Consider the following 19,719-nt stretch of genomic DNA (forward strand, 5'->3'; position numbering starts at 1 on the left):
TAGTGTGAGCAGACAGTATGGGGAGAAAAGCAAAAATGTGCACAGAATAGACTGGTTAGTAGGTTGGGTGGTATAGAGAGGGGGCACGGTATAAAGACTGGGCACTGTAGAGGGGACATAGTGTGTGAAAGGAGAGTGTGCCCAGTATGGCAAATATTTATTCAGGAGTGCAGCGTTGGGCAGATATTTTGATTCAGAAGCATTGTAATCACGCTGCTATTTCTATGTGCTTCAGGTGGGGATGTACTGCAGAAGACGAGAGAAGATGGAAGTCTGCAGAGATGAGGTGTGGATGTGAAAGTCATTATGGCGGTGGACAGGATGAAGAAAAGAAACAACAATTTAAAACAGAGACAACGTTATCTATAAGGTACCTGGATGCAAATGTTTATTTATGATAATGACTAATTCTCATCAGTACTGTTTCCTGTATGGTCCGCAATCTGATGATGACTAATAACAGCAACTCCCAGCATCTCCTTACCATTGTTAAGGACATACAGTACTGGGAGTTGTAGGTTTATGCTATACAAATGTATATGGATCTGACCTGACATTACAATTAATGTACCATGAACTGATGGTGGTTCTGTTGATGTATGCATGTACTGATGGTGGTCCTGGTGATTTATTAATGTACTAATTTTGATGCTATTGATGTATTCATGTACTAATGATGGCCCTATTGATGTATTTCTGTGCTTATGGTGATTCTGTTGATGTGTTTCTGTACTGCTGGTGGTTCTGGTGATGTATTTCTGTACTGATGAGGGTTGTGATGCTGTGTTTCGGTACTGATGGGAGTTCTATTGATGTATTTCTGTCCTGATGGTGGTTCTGGTAATGTATTCTTGTGCTGTTATTGGTTCTGATCCTGTCCACATGTAACGATCCATAACTTGTAGGATTACGTGATACATGTCTGTATTCCCCTTGCGCTCCTGCACTATCCAAATACCATGGCTGAAGGTAAATTTATTCATCTACATGACCTGAATTTTGTGAGGTTATGGTGTGGGTGTGTTTTTTTTTTTTTTTGTTTTTTTTTTTCCCCTGAGATAGATCTGTCACACCTACAGTGATCATGATAGTGACCATTCATGTCAACACTCCCTCTTAATTGTTCTCTCTATCACATCAGTTACCAACGGATCCGCTTTCCGCTATTTTGGCGGATTAGGCTAATTTCACACTTGCGTTTTTTTGCAGTGCGTTTTTCCCGCAAAAAAACGCATTGAAAAAACGCATACAACTGCTGCGTTTTTTTTCAAGCATTTTTATGAGCATGCATGAAAAAAACGCAGCGTTTGTATGCGTTTAGTGCGTTTTTACCGCGTATGCGGTTTTTTCCAACATTAGGTGGCCCCTCACACTAACCCAAACCATGACTTTACTAACCCTGACCCTAACCCTGACCCTGACCCTTGACCCTAACCCTTAACCAAACCATACTTAACCCTGACCCTAACCCTTAACCAAACCATACTTAACCCTGACCCTGACCCTAACCCTTAACCAAACCATACTTGACCCTGACCCTAACCCTTAACCAAACCATACTAAACCCTAACTAACCCTGACCCTAAACCCCCTTAACTAACCCTAACTCTAACCCAAACCCCTAAATTCCATGGTTAACAAAAAAAACGCATACATAAGCATGCCAATGCGCACCCATAGACTTATAATGGGTGTCTTGCTGTAAAAAAACGCACTGCGCGCGCATGCATTTTTTTGAGGCAAGTCGGACGCCCAAAAAATGCAACAGGATGCATTTTGTGCGCCCGAGCGCATACCGCAAAAAAACGCATGCGCGCAAAAAACGCATACAAACGCGTGTGTATGCGCACATAAGCGCATCCCATGCAAAGTATAGGAAAAAAAATCGCATGCGTTTTTTAGCGCTAAAATCCCGCAAAAAAAAAAACGCAAGTGTGAAACCAGCCTAACTGACACAAAAAAACTGATGTGTGAAACAGACCTAAGCATCAAATTGACATCCAATGCTAATGCCTGATGCTCTTTCCTGTGACCAGGAGAGGTCGTGCGATTTAATCGCAATTCAGACATGTGGAGCGTTTTCAATGTGTTTTTTAATCGCATCCATAGATTTGCATTGTCGAATCCGATCCGAAAATTGGTGACAATCGCAGCATGCTGCGATTGTCTCGGTCCGAAGAACGGATCCGATAAAAAAAAAAACAAAAAAAAAACCGCATGATGGGAGCAGCAACATAGAATAACATTGGGACGAATGCAATGCGATTATTTATTATTTTTTTTCCCCGCATTGCATTCGTCCGATATTATCGCTAGTGTGACTCCGGCCTTAGGAGTATAGGCAGGGTAGTGTATGTCGCTCTATAGACATCAGTGCAAGGCCTGCAGGCACTGTATGTGTATGTATATATGAGTGTCCATTCTCTCTGTGTGTTCTGGTACTGCTGCTACCTGTAGGATATATTGCCCATATATACCTAGCCCCAGGTGTGATTGGCTTTGAATATTTTTTTGGCCAGGGTTAATAGGGTGTTTTTTTTTTTTTTTTTTTTTTTTTTTATTGCAAAGCAATCCAGAGCCTTTTTTTTTTCTCCATTTGCTTTTTGACTGTGCAAAATACAGCCAGATCCTTTGCCTAGCACAGTGCTACAATCCAGCAATTTTAAAGGGGTCCCAACCCCTTTAATTTTTATGCGGAATGGTTGAGTAGATTTTTTTTTTTTTTTTTTTTTTTTGAGTGTCTTACAAAATTTCTTGACACTATTTTGCTGAATCCACCCCCCCCCCCCCCACAAGAAGGTTACATATTTTACAGTGTGGTATATCTGTGACACACCTCATCCATCCGTCTGCTAAAAATTTTGGTCTTTTTAGCCCTAAATTCAAATCTTTTTTGCTGTCTGTCACTGTACTTATATACAGCACTATTTAGCCAAAAAGTTAAAAAAAAAACAAAAAAAAACAGGCCACACATTTGTCATAGTGGTATCTCTGTTTCAGCTCATGTTTGGCCAGTTCAGGCCGGTTTTCCTTTCTTGTCCTGGGTGTCACTGGACTTATATACAGCACTAATTAGCCAAAAAAAAACCAGGCCACACATTTGTCGTAGTGGTATCTCCGTGTCTGCTCATATCTGTGCATGCTCAAAGTTTGGCCAGTTTAGTCCGGTTTTCCATTTTTGTCCTGTGTGTCACTGTAGTTATATACAGATGCAAAGCAGAAGTCGCGGAGACACCATCACATGTTTCTCAACGCAAGCAATGACTAGCCAGGTCTTTCACCGGGAAGGAACAACCACGGGAAGGGCAGTCTCCAATGAAGGAAGCCACCTATGCCAAAACATGGTATCCATCCACAGACAGCTGTTTCGGGGTATTTGCCCCTCATCAGTGTGGAGTAAGAAACTGGCTAGTAGGAGCAATGCCTAGTGGAAGACTATGAAAATGATTGACCTCATGGAGATCAACATCCGACACTGCGGAGACACCATCACGTGTTTCTCAACATAGGCGGCTTCCTTCATTGGAGACTGCCCTTCCCGTGGTTGTTCCTTCCCGGTGAAAGACCTGGCTAGTCATTGCTTGCGTTGAGAAACACGTGATGGTGTCTCCGCAGTGTCGGATGTTGATCTCCATGAGGTCAATCATCCTCATTTTTCATTTTTTTTTGTAGTTTATATACAGGACTATGTAGCATTTTTTAAAAAAACAGGCCAAATTTTCCAGTGGGGTATATCTGTGACACGCATCATACATCCGTGTGCCAAAAATTATGGCTTTTTTTTTTTTTGCAGTCTGTCACTGTCAGTCTGTCGTTATATCCAGCACTCTTTTGCATAAAAAATACACATATTTTACAGTGGGGTATAACTGACACACCTTATACATCTGTGTGATAAAAACTGGGGATTTTTAAGCCGGTATTCCAGTGTTTTCCTGTCTGTTAAGGCCTCTTTCACACTTCAGTTATTTGCATCAGTTATAATCCGCCAAAAAGGCAGACAAGCGGATCCGTTCTCAACTGATGTGAACGGATGGCACAGGATCCGTTTTTAGACGGATCTTGAAAATGAGGAAATTTAAAGGAGAGAGATTTTTTTTGTCCGGCACCCAGACAGAATTTGGGGTTAATTCAGTGTCTGGAGGATCCGCCGGCCAAAAAAACGTTGCAAGCTCCGTTTGGAAATCTTTGAGGATGTTGACGGACACTAACATTGTGGCGGATCCTCACAAAAACGGATGCAACGGAAGGCAATCAGTCAGGATCCGCCAATAATGAAAGCCAATGGGGGGGGAAAAAAACGGATCCGCAAAGAAAAATGGCGGATCCGTTTTTTTTCAAATTTGGTGGATCTTGACTGTCAAAAATGGAAGTGTAGATTCCTTGGGATAGATTCATGGACTTCAGTGCGCTGCTAGACAAATTCACTAATCCAGGTTGTGAGAAAGATTAACTGTTTATTTCCCAACGCGTTTCAAAGTGTATACCACTTCTTCATCAGGATGAAGAAGTGGTATACACTTTGAAACGCGTTGGGAAATAAACAGTTGATCTTTCTCACAACCTGGATTAGTGAATTTGTCTAGCAGCGCACTGAAGTCCATGAATCTATCCCAAGGAATCTGAAGTTTTACGGTCACAGAGCTGACCTTTGGACGTGCAGCAAGCTGACTACGATCTTACATGCCTGAACCTCTCCTGAAAAGGGTGAGTAGATTCTAATTTATTCTTCTAACAATAACCCGGATAAGACCCTATTGCGCTTTTTGTTCCTTTAGTTTGATTGCAAAAACGGAAGTGTGAAAGAGACCTAACCAGCGATCCCGACATCGATATCAACGTGTCAGGATCGCTGGTGAAGCGTTATGTGATCGCTGGTGAGCTGTCAAACGGACAGCTTCACCAGCGATCAGCACAGCACGCCGCGCGTGCGGCATCACTGTGTTCAGCGCTGATTCATGTCAAAAATAGAATTAAAATAAAAAATATTACTATTCTCACCTTCCGACGTCCCGCGCAGCATTCCCGCCTCTCTCCACGCTCCGGTCCCAGTAATCCTTTGCGAGAATTACCGCGATGACGTCCGTTCTCGCGGGATCGCGAAGTCTCGCGGTCTTTCTTGCAAAGGATTACTGGGACCGGAGCGTGGAGAGAGGCGGGAATGCTGCGCGGGACGTCGGAAGGTGAGAATAGTAATATATAATAAAATATATATCTAATTTTTTTTTTTATTATTTTATCGCTGGTCTCCCGCCTGTCACACACAGCGATGCGTGCTGGCCAGCGGGAGATCAGCGACGAAAGAAATGTCCAGAGGTTTCCCAGAGCGATCAGCGATACCGGCAGGGGGGCCGCTCGCTGATCGCTGTCACACACAGCGATCTCGCTGGTGAGATCGCTGTTGTGTCACAAAACTTGTGACTCAGCAGCGATCTCGCTAGCGAGATTGCTATGTGTGACGGGGCCTTTACTCAAGTTATTTACAGCACTGGGTTGCATTTTTTTAAAAAACGGGCCACATTTTACAGTGGGATATATTTGTGACACGCCTCATACATCTGTGTGCCAAAAATTGTGGTATTTTTTGCCTAAATTCCCTTTTTTTTTTTTTTTTTTTTTTTTTTTGCAGTCTGTCACTCTCGTTATATCCAGCACTTTTTTTTTTTTTTTTTTTTTTCCATTAACAAAAAAAAACCCCCCCACATATTTTACAGAAGGGCATGTCGGTAAAAAGAATTTTGTTTCAAGCTGTTATGGCTGCTTCATGACTGTGTTAAATGCTCCAACTACTACCACCATCATCATTTTCAGCCTAGAGGCAGTCACTGCATAGATAGAAAGTCTGAGTAGCAGAGGGTGAATGCTTAGCCGGTGTTGTACTCCATCTCTGTATTACGAAGGCTAAATCTTCTTGATGAAATCATGCCTGGAAGAGCAAGAGCATGTTGAAGATCACTGGGTCAGGTCTCGCAACTACTGAAGCCTGGTGTTCCTGGGCAGGATTCTGACAAGCCCTCATGTACTAATGCTGAACTAGTTGGACGATGACATCAAAAAGGAGCCCATGCATTTTCTATAACTGAAGCTAGAGATTTTGACATTTTGGCTGTATTTCAAGAGATGTCAGTTGGAGAGTGTTGTGGTCAGAGATGTGACTTCTACACCACCAGACGAGCTGCTGCCTCTCCACCACCTGAGGTGGCACCCCCCCCACCTTCTGTCACTTTCCCATTCTCCCGCAGAATGAAAGTCCGCAAGGACAAGGTCCTCTCCCCTCTGTACCAATTTGTCATATCATTTACAGAGAAAAAAATTGCAATCTATTACTTTGTATGTAACCCCTTGTCATGTACAGCACAATGGAATTAAAGGTGCTATATAAATAAATACTATATGGGTGTTTCCACAAGACAATCCATCAAACATGCTATTGAAGGAATTTTTTTTCCTGACCACTCTGTTCAGCTGGGCACAAACTATGTCAACTTGGTAGCTAGACCCCAGTGGGTGTTGGCACAGTGTCATGTTGACTACAGTCCCCAGATGTTATCTAGATCCCTAATCTCCCCTCTACTTTAGCAGCATGATGAATTAATAGGAAAACCACGTGGTATTGGTGGAGCTGGTTTCTTGCCAAAGAAACTCAATAACATCAATGAGGTGGTTAGCCTCACATGGAATGGAGAAATAGTAAAGATAACAATTGACAAGTAGTCTCACATTTGAGGTAAAACACACTTCTACAAGTTGCTTTCACTCTTACAACATTATATTCCAAAGCCTTGAAGAAAAAAATAAATATATTGTTCGGCAAATAGGTATGAATAATTAATCACACACATGATGTTACATAATTCAGAACATACACAACCTATCAGTGGGGAAATTATTTTACACCGAAAATTTTAAGTATGAGACTAGTGTCATCTTTTGGAATGAGCCACAAAGTTCTTCAAATTGAAACTGTTCTCGATATACTGTACAATTTTCTCTAGAAAATTGAAAGAACATGCCTTCTATGCTGCTTGCATTAAAGAACTGATTGGCCAGATATGTACTGAGTCAGGATGACCGGGCTGTGGGTACCTGTGCTGCGCTGTGTCTGGAATTGTCAAGGCTGCATCCCCTGTTTCCTGGCGGAAGGAATAGGGGAACGGACAGGCCCCATTACAAAGAAAGAGGGGTCGTGTTTAGACAGGGAACCTGGCCGGAATCTGAGGGGGGAAAAAAAAGCAAAGCAGGAGTGAATCCCCCAGCTGTGAGCAACAAGGAGGGCAGTGCACTATGCACTCGAAGCGCCAATGCTGCGGTGAAAGGCAACAGACAGACCTGGTGACCTAGAGGCAGGAGGCCAGCTTAAGAGAAAGCGGGCACGTCAGCAAAGATTTTTGGTGTGGACAATCAGCTCATAAGAGGCTGAGTAGCGTGCTCCGTCCTTAGAGCAGTGGCGCTGCAAAGGATTGTTCCCGTTGTATCTCGCCACTAAAAGTAGTACTGTCATTTAGCACGGCGCTGTGTGCCCAGTGACCGCCAGAGAGCAAGACTCCTTGCTCTCCTAGACTGAGTACAGCGCCCATGCGCAGTAGAGAGAGCCAGTTCATGCCACGTGTTCAGCATGGATAACCAATAATTATAAGGCACGGAGGAATGACAGAGGATGTTGATAAGGTCAGCAAGGTACTCCCTCAGCATTTTCCCAGGGTGATGGGAGGGTCTGAGAAAACTCTCCCCAGACTTCGCCAGTGTTCCACTGCCTTTGCTGGCTTGGAGTTGTCTCTCTCACCTGTACTCCTTGCTTGGCCAACAAACTGTGACCTCTGCTGCCAGTGTTTTCAGATGTGAATTTGTTTTAGTAATTCCACAAGAAGGGCTCTCTGGTCCTCCAACATTTTAGTACACCTGTCTGCCTCTGGAATAAGAGATGTAAAGTTCTCCTTGTAGCTTGGGTCTAGAAGTGTCACCAATCAATATTGCCCATCACTAAAAATTTTGATAACGCGAGGGTAACGGGAAAGGCAGCGTAACATAAACTGAGCCATGCGTGCAAGACTGCTAACTGTCAATACTTCCGTGTCCTCACCAAGAGGATGACTGACCATGATCTCCTCCTCCTTGTCTTCATGCCTCCACGACTTTGAACTAACCTCAGTAATATCATTGTACAAACATCATTGTAAATACATTCTTGTAAACATACCCCTTTAGGTTTTTATCTCCCCCACCTCATTGTAGATTGTAAGTTGTCACAAGCAGGATTGTTTTGTTTGAGTTAAATTATTGTTGTTACTTAGTGTAGACTGTAAGCTGTCACCAGCAGGGTGGTTTCATTTTGGATTAATTATTATATTATTGTTGTTGTTACTTAGGACTGTTGTGTTTGAAACTGTTAAACTTTAAATATGTTTTCGCTCTATAATAACAATGAATCTTCAAATTAGAACACAGATAAGCAAGATGGAGATGTTAATTATGGTGTCATTGACGCTCACCCTCTTGGTGGATGTTACATAATGTATGTCAGACATCCATGTCCACTCCTCAGATGTTATATGTGAAGACAGAACTGAATACCGACAACCTTGTTGATGCTGGTAGACTAGTATCATTTGAAAACACGGGGCTCCTGCACATCTAGTATACACATTATAACTGGGATGTAGAATTACGGTAATTTGCATTAAAGGGCTCAATGGGATCCTCTATATATGTGATAACTTATTGATCATTTGGGTCCAACCATTGGATACCGCACAGATTGGTAGAATTGGGAACTCTTTTCCTGATAGTAGACTTTAATCCCCATTTTAAAATGGAGCGGCAGGTGGGATGTCTGAGGGCATTACTTGTTTTCACTGGAGAATGCCTGTAAGTACATCTTGTTTGAAGTATTTAATAAAAAAAATGGAAATAGTTGTAATTAACCGCCATGCACAACAATGTTCTCCTCTGCCCATAGCACAGTGGGACCACAATCCATGCTCGCGCTCTGACTGTTCATCTTCACTTTTTTCTTCATCTGGCACAGACCGCCATGACTTCTTCCTGCCAGAACTCTTCTCTGTAGAAAATAACACACAGTTATCAATAGCTGATCGCTTCTAGAGCACATTCCTCACTTATTCCCAGACTTATACGCTACATGAGAAGAAAAAAGACAACATAGTGCCGCCTTGCACAGTAACAGGGCCTCCCTTTTGTTTCCACATTGGAAACAGTATTATAAAAAAAAAAAAAATTATATTACAGCAGTACTAGTCCCCAACCATAAACTAATATAGGTACCTCATTTTGGCCTCCATACAGTAATTAACTCCCTCAACCTGGCCCCCATCTTTGACCCTATGTTCCCCCATTTTGTGCCCTTATGTCCCTGGTCCTAGCTCCTATGTCCCTTGTACTGACCACTACATCTCTGTCCCCATGTCATGGCCACATGCCCCTGGTCCCATGTCCCTGGCCCATCCCCCTGGTTTCATGTCCCAGCCCCATGTCTCTAGTCCATGGACCCCATTGTACTCGCCCCCCCATGCCCATGGTCTCATGCCCTAGTCTCTGGCCCAGTGTTCCTGGCCCTCATGTCGCTGGCCCCTATGTCCCTGGTCCTCATATCCGTGCCCCTCATTTCCCATGTTCCTGGTCCATGGCTATAATGTCTCCCATGTCCCATATCCATGACCCTCATATCTTTGGCCCCCCATGTCCCTGGTCTTTGCCCCGCATCATGCTGCATTCATGGAAGAAGAGAAAAATGTTTTTAAAAAATTCTTCTTGCCTGCCTGCGCTCCCGCTGTCCTCTCCCTTCAGATCCAGCGCGGTTGCATTAAAATGGCTGCCTACCTATCAGGCTGGTGGCTGACGTCAGTGCGCCCTTAGAGGTCACTGACATAAGCCGCCTGTCGTGGGCACATTGACTTCAGCCACCGACCTCTGATAAAATGGCCGCCGACCTATCTATTGCGGTGCAGACTTTCTGCACCACAATATATTTCAACTGAATGTGCATCCTTGGTCTACTCTAAATACTGCTCGGGGCCCACTGAGGACCTGGGGACATTGTAGAATTATCCGGTGGTCCAGTCCGACCCTGCTTGCAATGAAATCAGACAATTACAATTCGCTGAAAAATCAGATTGCACTCGGTCCAAGTTAAACTATAGGGAAGCTCACATCTGCCATTATTAGCTCATGCTGATTCATAATGCAAAAACAATCGCAGCATGCTGCAAATGGCTGCAAGAATCTGATCACACGTGACCATGCAAGTCTGTGGGTGCACGTGAAACAATATTAACATCACGCTCTGTAGCATCTGTGTGCAGAAGAAGCTGTCAATCAATGTGCTGGGGAGTGATCACAGCACATCACTGTATACTAACTGATCGTTACAGATCCCTGTCCCACCTCTATGAATTGAAGCGATCAGCCACAGGTAAACCAGTCTAGCAAGATTTATATTCGTTTTACCTGCAGATTACTATTATATCTACAGATAAATTGTGTTTTATTGTTGACGTTCATGTCTGCAGCACTGCAACGTATCAATGAGCACAGCGGCCCATGCCTTCTACTTGGCCAGAGCGCATGAGCTCAGAGATAGGTTGCAGCGCTGTCAATGTGACTCCACACCTGAAGCTTATACAAAGTTGCTAGAACAGTGGCAGAAACAGCGCTGGATTAGGCAATAGCAAGTAAAATCAGATTTTTTTTTTCTACAATATATATAATTTTGTAGCAAAATCCATGCAGTAAAGATGAAGAAAACAACAATCAAGAAGGAGAGAAATTTAAGAGGGAAGGAAAGTTGGAATGGGGAGAAGGGTAATTTTATTGTAGCGAGCTCAACTGTTTACAAAGATAAAACCCCTTTAGATACTTTTGAAACAAAAAATACAAAAAGTAATACAATAATGAGACATTTATTGAAAAAACACATATGCAAGCATTTGGAGCAAATAGATCTCTTAACCCCTTAGTGACAGAGCCAATTTGGTACGTGATGACCAAGCCAATTTTTACAATTCTGACCACTGTTAGTTTATGAGGTCATAGCTCTGGAACACTTCAACGTATCCCACTGATTCAGAGACTTTTTTTTTTGTGACATATTGTACTTCGTTAGTGGTAACATTTCTTCTATATAACTTGCGTTTATTTATGGGGAAAAAAAAGGAAACTTGGCGAAAATTTTGCAATTTTCAAACTTTTAATTTTCGTGCCCTTAAATCCAAGAGTTGTCACACAAAATAGTTAATAAACAACATTTCCCACATGCCTACTTTACATCAGCATAATTTTGGAAACATAATTTTGTTTGGAGGTTAAAAGTTGACCAGCGATTTTCTCATTTTTCCAACAAAATTTATAAAAACCATTTGTTTTAGGGATCACCTCACATTTGAAGTGAGCTTGGGGGGGTCAATATAACAGAAAATACCCAAAAATGACATTCTAAAAAACGGCACCCCTCAAGATGCGCAAAACCATATTCAAGAAGTTTATTAACCTTTCAGGTGCTTCACGAGAACTAAAGCAATGTGCAAGGAAAATAATGAACATTTTACTTTTTTCACAAAAAAAATACTTTGGAACCAATTTTTTATTTTCATAAGGGTATCAGGAGAAATTGCACAACGAATTTTGTGGTCCATTTTCTCCTGAGTATGCCAATACCCTGTATGTGGGGTAAAGCCACTGTTTAAATGCATGGTAGGGCTCAAAAGGGAGGGAGCACAGTTTGACTCTTTAAACGCAGGAGACCCCTAACCCTAACTGTAATCCCAATCATAACCACAACCCTAACTTTAGCCCAACTCTAACCCTAATGGAAATAAATACATTTTTTTTTTTTAATTATTTTTACCTAACTAAGGGGGGATAAAAGGGGTTTTGATTTAATAATTTTTTTTTTTTTTTTTTTTTTTTAATTTTGATCACTGATAGACCCTATCACATTGATCAAAATGAACCAATGGAAAAAATGTCCTAATCTTGTCGGGTACCAGCCAGCAGATCTTGGCGGGCGCACTTCGCCATTTTCTCCCGGAAGAAGATGCCAGCGACCCTGGTGACTTCACGGGGAGATGCAGGGACACCGGATGTACCGGGGAGTTGTCGTGGGACCCCATTTCTCTCGTATCTGATGTGCAATCACATCAGAGGAGAGAGAAATTAAATTGGAAATCTGACTTTTTTTGCGGTTGCCGTTATACCATTAATAATGGCGATCGCAACACTGGAGTCAGTAAAAACTGACCCAAATCATGTTCTCTGGGGTCTCTGATACCTCCGGTAGCTGAGACCCTGGAGAAATTCTGACCTTGGGGGCACTAAACACTTATTTCTCAGCGTCCTAAAAAGCAGCGTTGAGGCATAAGCAGTTTAAACACCCTTAACTGCCGCCATTAAAAGGCATATTGGTGGTCGTTAAGGGGTTAATCAGGCAAGTTTATAAAGAAATATATTCCATCATACTGTAGTAGGCAAACGTGCCATCCATATGAACACTTTAGCTGGATTCCACTGTCTCACATCTACTGATGGATAGATATCTGCATACCAGGGCCTACTTTGTGCTCCCATTTTAGATATCATACGTGCCTTAATAACATCACATAGATATTTTTCAAGAAGCAAAATGTTTCAGCGGCAGAGCATCCTTCACCCAGATGTATTCAATGCCCCAACACCAGAACAGACCGTTATATAATGACAGAATAGGGTCATGTAGCCTAAGGGCCCCATCACACATGGCGATCTCGCTAGCGAGATTGCTACTGAGTCACAAGTTTTGTGACACAAAAACGATCTCACCAGCGAGATCGCTGTGTGTGACAGCAATCAGCGACCAGCCCCCCCTGCCGGGATCGCTGTAGGAAACCGCTGGACATTTTTTTTTTTTTTTTTTGTGTGTCGCTGGTCTCCCGCTGGCTAGCATGCATCACTGCGTGTGACAGGCGGGAGACCAGCGATCTGCTGGTAACGTACACATCGGGTATCCAAGGGACGTGCGTCCCTTAGATACCCGATGTCTATGTCAGTTACCAACTCCCTGCATCAGTGCACTGGTAACTAATGAATACAGCCACTCCGCGCGCTCAGCGTCGTTGAGCTGATCGCTGGTGAAGCTGTCTGTGTGACAGCTCACCAGCGATCCTGACACGTTGATATCGTTGTCGGGATCGCTGGTGAGTCACTATGTGTGACTCCAGCTTAAGAATATCTTCAAGTTATCTGCAAGAATTCCTATTGTCTATTCTGGATTTAAGCATTACCAAGGAAATCTCAGCAGATTAGAATGTCCTTATCACTACTAATTAAGTTAAGCCTAGATGTACAATAGCAATTTATTCTGCATTTTCCTAGTGGAAAAATACTGACCTCAGCTTGCTCACTGCAGATGAAAATCAAATTGTTAAGTACACTATCTGCTCCTTTACATTGCACAACCTGCAAACTGAAAATGACTTGAACAACTAAATCAGGGGTGGGCAATTAATTTTACAGAGGGGCCAAATGAGAGACCATGACTATTGTGAAGGGCTGAACCAATAGGCTGAAATTATGCTCAATATTAATATTGACATATTAACTGTAATTATTTTATCTGTCTGTTTGCATCATGTGCATGTACACTAAGAGTGTGGCCTCCCTTTCTTTTGAACTGGGCATTATTGATGTGGTCTCCCTTGCCTGTGTGTCCACTAGTTGGGCTCAGTCCTTATCTACATGCATGTCACATGACAAACGGTAAAGATTTTAATATTAGTTAGGATTAAGACTGTCCCAGTTATGTATATTATTTTCATGCACTATGCTATTTATTTCTTTACTGCAGGGTATTTAATAATTATGTTTCTGTATTTGGTTTTAGCATGAGCCCCACATAACCTCCTATATATAGTATTAGCCCCCACATATCCTCTTCTATACAGTATGAGCCCATGCATAGCCACCTATATAAAATGAGCTCCCACATTATAGAGTATGCACCCTCACATAGTCTCCCGTGTACAGTTTGAGCCCTTACACAGCATCCTGTATACAGCATGAGCCTTACTGTTCATTAGCACATTGTTCTATACGCAGGGTTATATTTGTTCTTCATGCTGAACTAGTCAATTTAAGTGGTCACGCCACCTACTAGTAAGTCAACCTAAGGGTATGTGCACACGCTGCAGATTTGCCTGCTAAATTTTCTGCACAGAATCTGCATCTCTTGGCGGAAAATGCAGGTAAAAAATGCTCGCGGATTTGATACATTTTTGATGCGGATTTGTATGCGTTTTTGTAAGCTAAATAAAGATCTATTATTTAAATAAGAGTTGTGATTAGAGTTGAGCGATACCGTCCGATACTTCAAAGTATCGGATCGGAATGGATCGGCCGATCTTTAAAAAAAAAAAAAAAAAAAAAAAAAAAAATCGGTATCTCCGATACCGGAAGTCCCATTCAAGTCTATGGGACTTCCGGTATCGGAATAAGAAAAATCCTGTTTTTCCCTTGTACGGGCCTTTCGGGGGTCTGTGCCGGCCTGCCAGGGGGTCTGTGCAGGCTCCGATGGTCTGTGCCGGCCTGCCGGGGGGCTGTGCCGGCATCGTCCGATGGGACTACAAGTCCCATCGGGCGATGCCTGCTACCATGACAGTGATTGACACATTAGCCAATGATGGGACAGTAGTAGTCCCATCATCCGGCTAATGTGTTGAATGTAAAAAAAAAAAAAAAAATTACATGCTGCATACTACATACATGCTACATTCATACTACATATATACTACATGCAACATACATACTACATATATACTACATGCATGCAACATGCATACTACATACATACTGCATGCTACATACATACTACATGCTAGATACATACCACATACATACTACATACATGCTACATATATACTACATGCTACATACTACATACATACTACATGCCACATACATACCACATACATACTACATGCATGCTACATACATACTGCATGCTACATACATACTACATGCTACGTACATACCACATATATACTACATACAATACATTCATACAATACATACATAGACATACAGTACATATAACATAGAGTAACATACTTACCAATACTTGTCACATTGTTCCCCGAAGCCATTGTCCTTTACGGAATAAATATTAACATAACAAACCACAAAAATACTCACCCACGATCCGAAGCAGTCCACGAGTGTGTCCCACGACGATCTTGGGTAGAGAACTGCAGCATCAGCTGTTGCTGCCATTCTCTACGGGCTGCAGGAATCCAATGACGGAAGGTAGGTATCCTTCCGCACTGTATTCCTCCGCCACTTAAAAAAAAAAAAAAAAAAAAAATCCCTAGTCTCACTTTATGCCATTGCTGCGTGGGAATTTCCCACACAGCAATGGCATAAAGTGAGACTAGGGACTTTTTTTTTTTTTTTTAAGAGGCGGAGGAATACAGTGCGGAAGGATACCTACCTTCAGTCATTGGATTCCTGCAGCCCGTAGAGAACGGCAGCAACAGCTGATGCTGCAGTTCTCTACCCAAGATCGTCGTGGGACACACTCGTGGACTGCTTCGGATCGTGGGTGAGTATTTTTGTGATTTGTTATGTTAATATTTATTCCGTAAAAGACAATGGCTTCGGGGAACAATGTGACAAGTATTGGTAAGTATGTTACTCTATGTATTGTATGTAGCGTGCAGTATGTATGTAGCATGCAGTATGTATGTAGCATGCATGTGTTATGTATGTAGCATGCATGTGTTATGTATGTAGTATGTATGTATATATGTGGTATGTATGTAGTATGTATCATGCATGTAGTATGTGTGTGTGTGTATATATATATATATATATATATATATATATATATATATATATATTTATTTTTTTAACATTTAACACATTAGCCGGATGATGGGACTACTACTGTCCCATCATTGGCTAATGTGTCAATCACTGTCATGGTAGCAGGCATCGCCAGATGGGACTTGTAGTCCCATCGGACGATGCTTGCACAGCCCCCCGGACATCAGCACAGCCCCCCGGCAGGCCGGCACAGCCCCCCGGCAGGCCGGCACAGCCCCCCGGCAGGCCGGCACAGCCCCCCGGCAGGCCGGCACAGCCCCCCACAGGGTGCACAGACCACCGGCAGGCCGGCACAGCCACCCGGCAGGCCGGTACAGACCCCGGGCAGTCCACACAGCCCCCCGGCAGGCCGGCAGAGACCCCCGGAAGGCCCGAAATGACGGCGCATCATGATGCGCACACACCGCGCATCATGATGACGTCAGGCTGTCAATCAACTTTGAACTTCCGATTCCGATGCCGACTTCCGATATTGAAAAAATATCGGAAGTCGGTATCGGAATTCCGATACAGCAAGTATCGGCCGATACCCGATACTTGCGGTATCGGAATGCTCAACACTAGTTGTGATGTAATTTCTTTGTCCAACCTCTTATTTTGCATACTCCATTGAAGAATAATGTTTACACACAGATAGATTGGAATCCCAAAAAACAGGAGCAGCACACTGTTTTAGAGTGAAACAGAGCTATTTTATTTAGCTCATGATTGCGATCTTTCGGTCCAAAAAGTTAACCTTTCTCAAGCAGTGAGTAGATGCAGAGTACTAAACATTTATAGGGTGTACGTAATTACAGTGTTTAACAATAATGCAATGAATAAAAGCAACGCTCCCCATCAGAGTATCCAGAAAAGTGCCGTACAAGTTAATACAAATTCAATAAAGTGCAGTGCAATAATATCATAGAGAAAGGTAACATACAGTGCGCAATGTTTATTAATGAACAATGTTTAATTTTGAAAAAAAAGGGAAAAAAGTGTCGTGGGCTCCCATGCATCTTTCTGCACCATATAGGGAAAGCTGACAATTGGGGGCAAATATTCATATCCTAGGAAGGGACCATTGTTATTGCCCCCCCCCCCCCTGGCTACAAACATCTGCCCCCAGCCACCCCAGAAATGGCGCATGTAAGATGCGCCAATTCCCGAACTTAGCCTCTCTTCCCACTGCCCTGTAGCAGTTGCATATGGGGTAATAAAAGGTTATTGCCATCTTTGCATTGTAAGGTGACATCAAGTCCGGTTAGTAATGGAGAGGCGTCTATAAGATACCTATCCATTACTAATCCTATTGATGCTAAGGGTTAAAAAACACGCCAGAAAGTGTTTTAATGAAATAAAACACTACACAGTTTGACCATCTTTATTATACACCTAAACCAAGCGATGCCCTCGATCTCCTGCAAAAAAAATAAAAAAATAAACAAATGCTCCCTGCTCCAACGTAGTCTATTTAATAACGAGTGTCCCATGATGAGTGTCCCTATACAACAGTGACATTGGGTGATGTCACGGCTCAACAGAGCCTCCTGCAATGCACTGACAGGAGACAATGGCTTCTGCAGTGCATCACTGAAGAGGTTACCTGAGTTTATCCTCTAACTTTATGGCAATGCTGCCTGAGAATGTGTTAGGGGACCTCTCTCCAGGCGGCGGATTACCTCCGCCTGTCAGTTCATCAAGGGAGGCCCTGTAGAGCAGTGACATCACCCAATGTCAATGTTCTACACGGGAGATCGTCGTGGGAAACTCGTTATTAACTGGAATATGGTGGAAAGGTATGTAAAGGTTGGTTTATTTTTATTACAGGAGATCGAGGGCTTCAGGGACTAGGTGATTGGTGAATATGTACTCTGTTATATGTACTTTCTGGTGTGTGTGTATGTATGTATGTGCTGAACTTTTTTTTTTTTTTTTTACTACTGAACACCTGCATTGTCTGATGGGACTACTTTCCCATCATTGGCAATGCTACCACTGTGAGCATTCGTAGCCGGATGGGAGCAGTAGTCCCATCAGACAATGGCTGCTTAACAGACACGCACAAACATACACACATATATATACACACAGTCTCCGCCCACACACTTCTCTCCTCCCGATCAGTAGTGTTTCTAGCACCCACATCTGTAGCAAATCCGCAGATCTTCTTTACATCTGCAGTTTTGCTGATGTCAACATATCAAAAAATGTCCAAGATGTATAAATACCACCTCAAAAGTTATTCATAAACCATAACTACCCTTAGTAAATGGCAGAAGCAAAAAGCATGATAAAATTTCTTCAAAAATTATTATTTACTCAATACATAAAATAAACTAGGGATTATGCACAAAATAACATAATACACACCAGAAATCATATCAGAAAATATGACAGGAAGACACCATAAAACTCATGTAATCAAAAACTTATTGTTTTATAGCAAAAATAAAATGCTTGATGTAATAGACAGATTATGTGCAAAATTCACAATGAAAAAAGTGCTACATGCAAGGAGGTGCCAATAATTGTCTGCTGCATATAAAATGCTAGCCACCCTATTGAAAAAGCACAGCCTTTTATTAAATGCACAAAAATCCACTGTGGAGAAAATTGTGTATAGTGCCACTCAGAATGAGCATTCACTTATTTCATATAAATTCCAGTCACCTATACCTCAGAAAAATAAAGTGCCTAATGCAATCAAATTGATTTTGTGTGCAAAATATGCAGGAAAAGTGCATAAAAAAGGTGCCAATAGTTGTCTGCTGCAAATAAATGCTAGCCACCGTATTGAAAAAGCACAGTCCTATATTCAGTGCACCTACCAAGTCACAACTGAGAGAAGAAGAAAAAGGTGTGATTCGGTTTCATTAGCAATGTTCATTCACTTGCTGCATAAAAAGCTGCTAGCCACTGAAATCTCATTATGTTGCTGCATATAAAACGCTAGTCATCTATTGGCATAATGATCTCCTGAACTTACATATGTTACAGGTACGGGTCTGGTCTATCACAGCCACCCCGACAGCGCTGTTTCACCTCACAGGCTTCCTCAAACAGGTGCTTGTGTGCTTTCAAAATTGTGCGGCTTTAAATATCCCCTGCACAGCTGATTCAAATGTCGGTGTCAACGGGTTGATATTGCGCGTGCACAGGTCCACAGACTTCCTCTGCAGTAAAATTGTGACTTCCCGTTCCTCGCACTTGGAACGCTATGCGTCACCTGTGGGAGCGAGGCAGGAAGTTACGAGGTCGTCCTGACCTGCGCATGCGCGAAACCCGGATGCCAAGATTACATTGAAGTAAATATAAACACTGTTTTTGCAGGAAATTACCGACACCACGTTGGCTAATAGGACGATATACATGTAAATGGGAAGCCAAATATACATTCATATAAAATGTCAAATGAGAGAGATATATGCATATTTATGTATTTTCAAAGTTACAAGTGAATACACAATTATATTGATGTGAATTTACAATTATACAAAATACGTGCATATTATAAAAAAATTATATCCCTACAATGCATCACTAAAATGCATACTGAATTAATAACAGATATTACCGGAAGTTTTATACACTCTGAGATCCGGTGGTGTGAATGAATTAACCATACTTATCTGGATCGCAAGATGTCAAGATCTGAATCAATTCGTCATATGCAAGCACTTCACAAGAAAATGGAGTTTATCCCACTTTTTTCACATGTATTTGGGTTCGCATATGAATAATTATCATGGGGGGTTATAATATTATTCAGTATGTATTTTGGTGATGCATTGTAGGGATATAATTTTTTTTTTTTATAATGTGCACATATTTTTTATAGTTGTAAATTCACATCAATAGAATTGTGTATTC

The 19,719-nt window shown here is 42.2% G+C and overlaps 1 protein-coding gene and 1 long non-coding RNA gene across 2 annotated transcripts in view; one reads left to right on the forward strand and one right to left on the reverse strand.

Moving 5' to 3' along the window:
• Positions 1-19,719, forward strand: part of FGF1 (fibroblast growth factor 1) — a 598,188-nt gene that overhangs the window by 2,637 nt on the left and 575,832 nt on the right. The window contains exon 3 of the mRNA XM_073576425.1: positions 236-370. The gene's annotated coding sequence lies outside the window, so the exon portion shown is untranslated. The remainder of the gene's footprint in view (positions 1-235; positions 371-19,719) is intronic.
• On the reverse strand, positions 8,367-18,947 carry LOC141091472 (uncharacterized). Its single transcript, XR_012232566.1, has 2 exons — positions 18,836-18,947; positions 8,367-9,058 (listed from the first exon to the last, which is right to left on the reverse strand). It is a non-coding gene; the product is annotated as an uncharacterized lncRNA (long non-coding RNA).

This window comes from Dendrobates tinctorius, unplaced genomic scaffold (genome assembly GCF_039654945.1).
Source record: "Dendrobates tinctorius isolate UK_male_01 unplaced genomic scaffold, ASM3965494v1 ptg000001l, whole genome shotgun sequence".
Classification (NCBI taxonomy): Eukaryota; Metazoa; Chordata; class Amphibia; order Anura; family Dendrobatidae; genus Dendrobates; species Dendrobates tinctorius.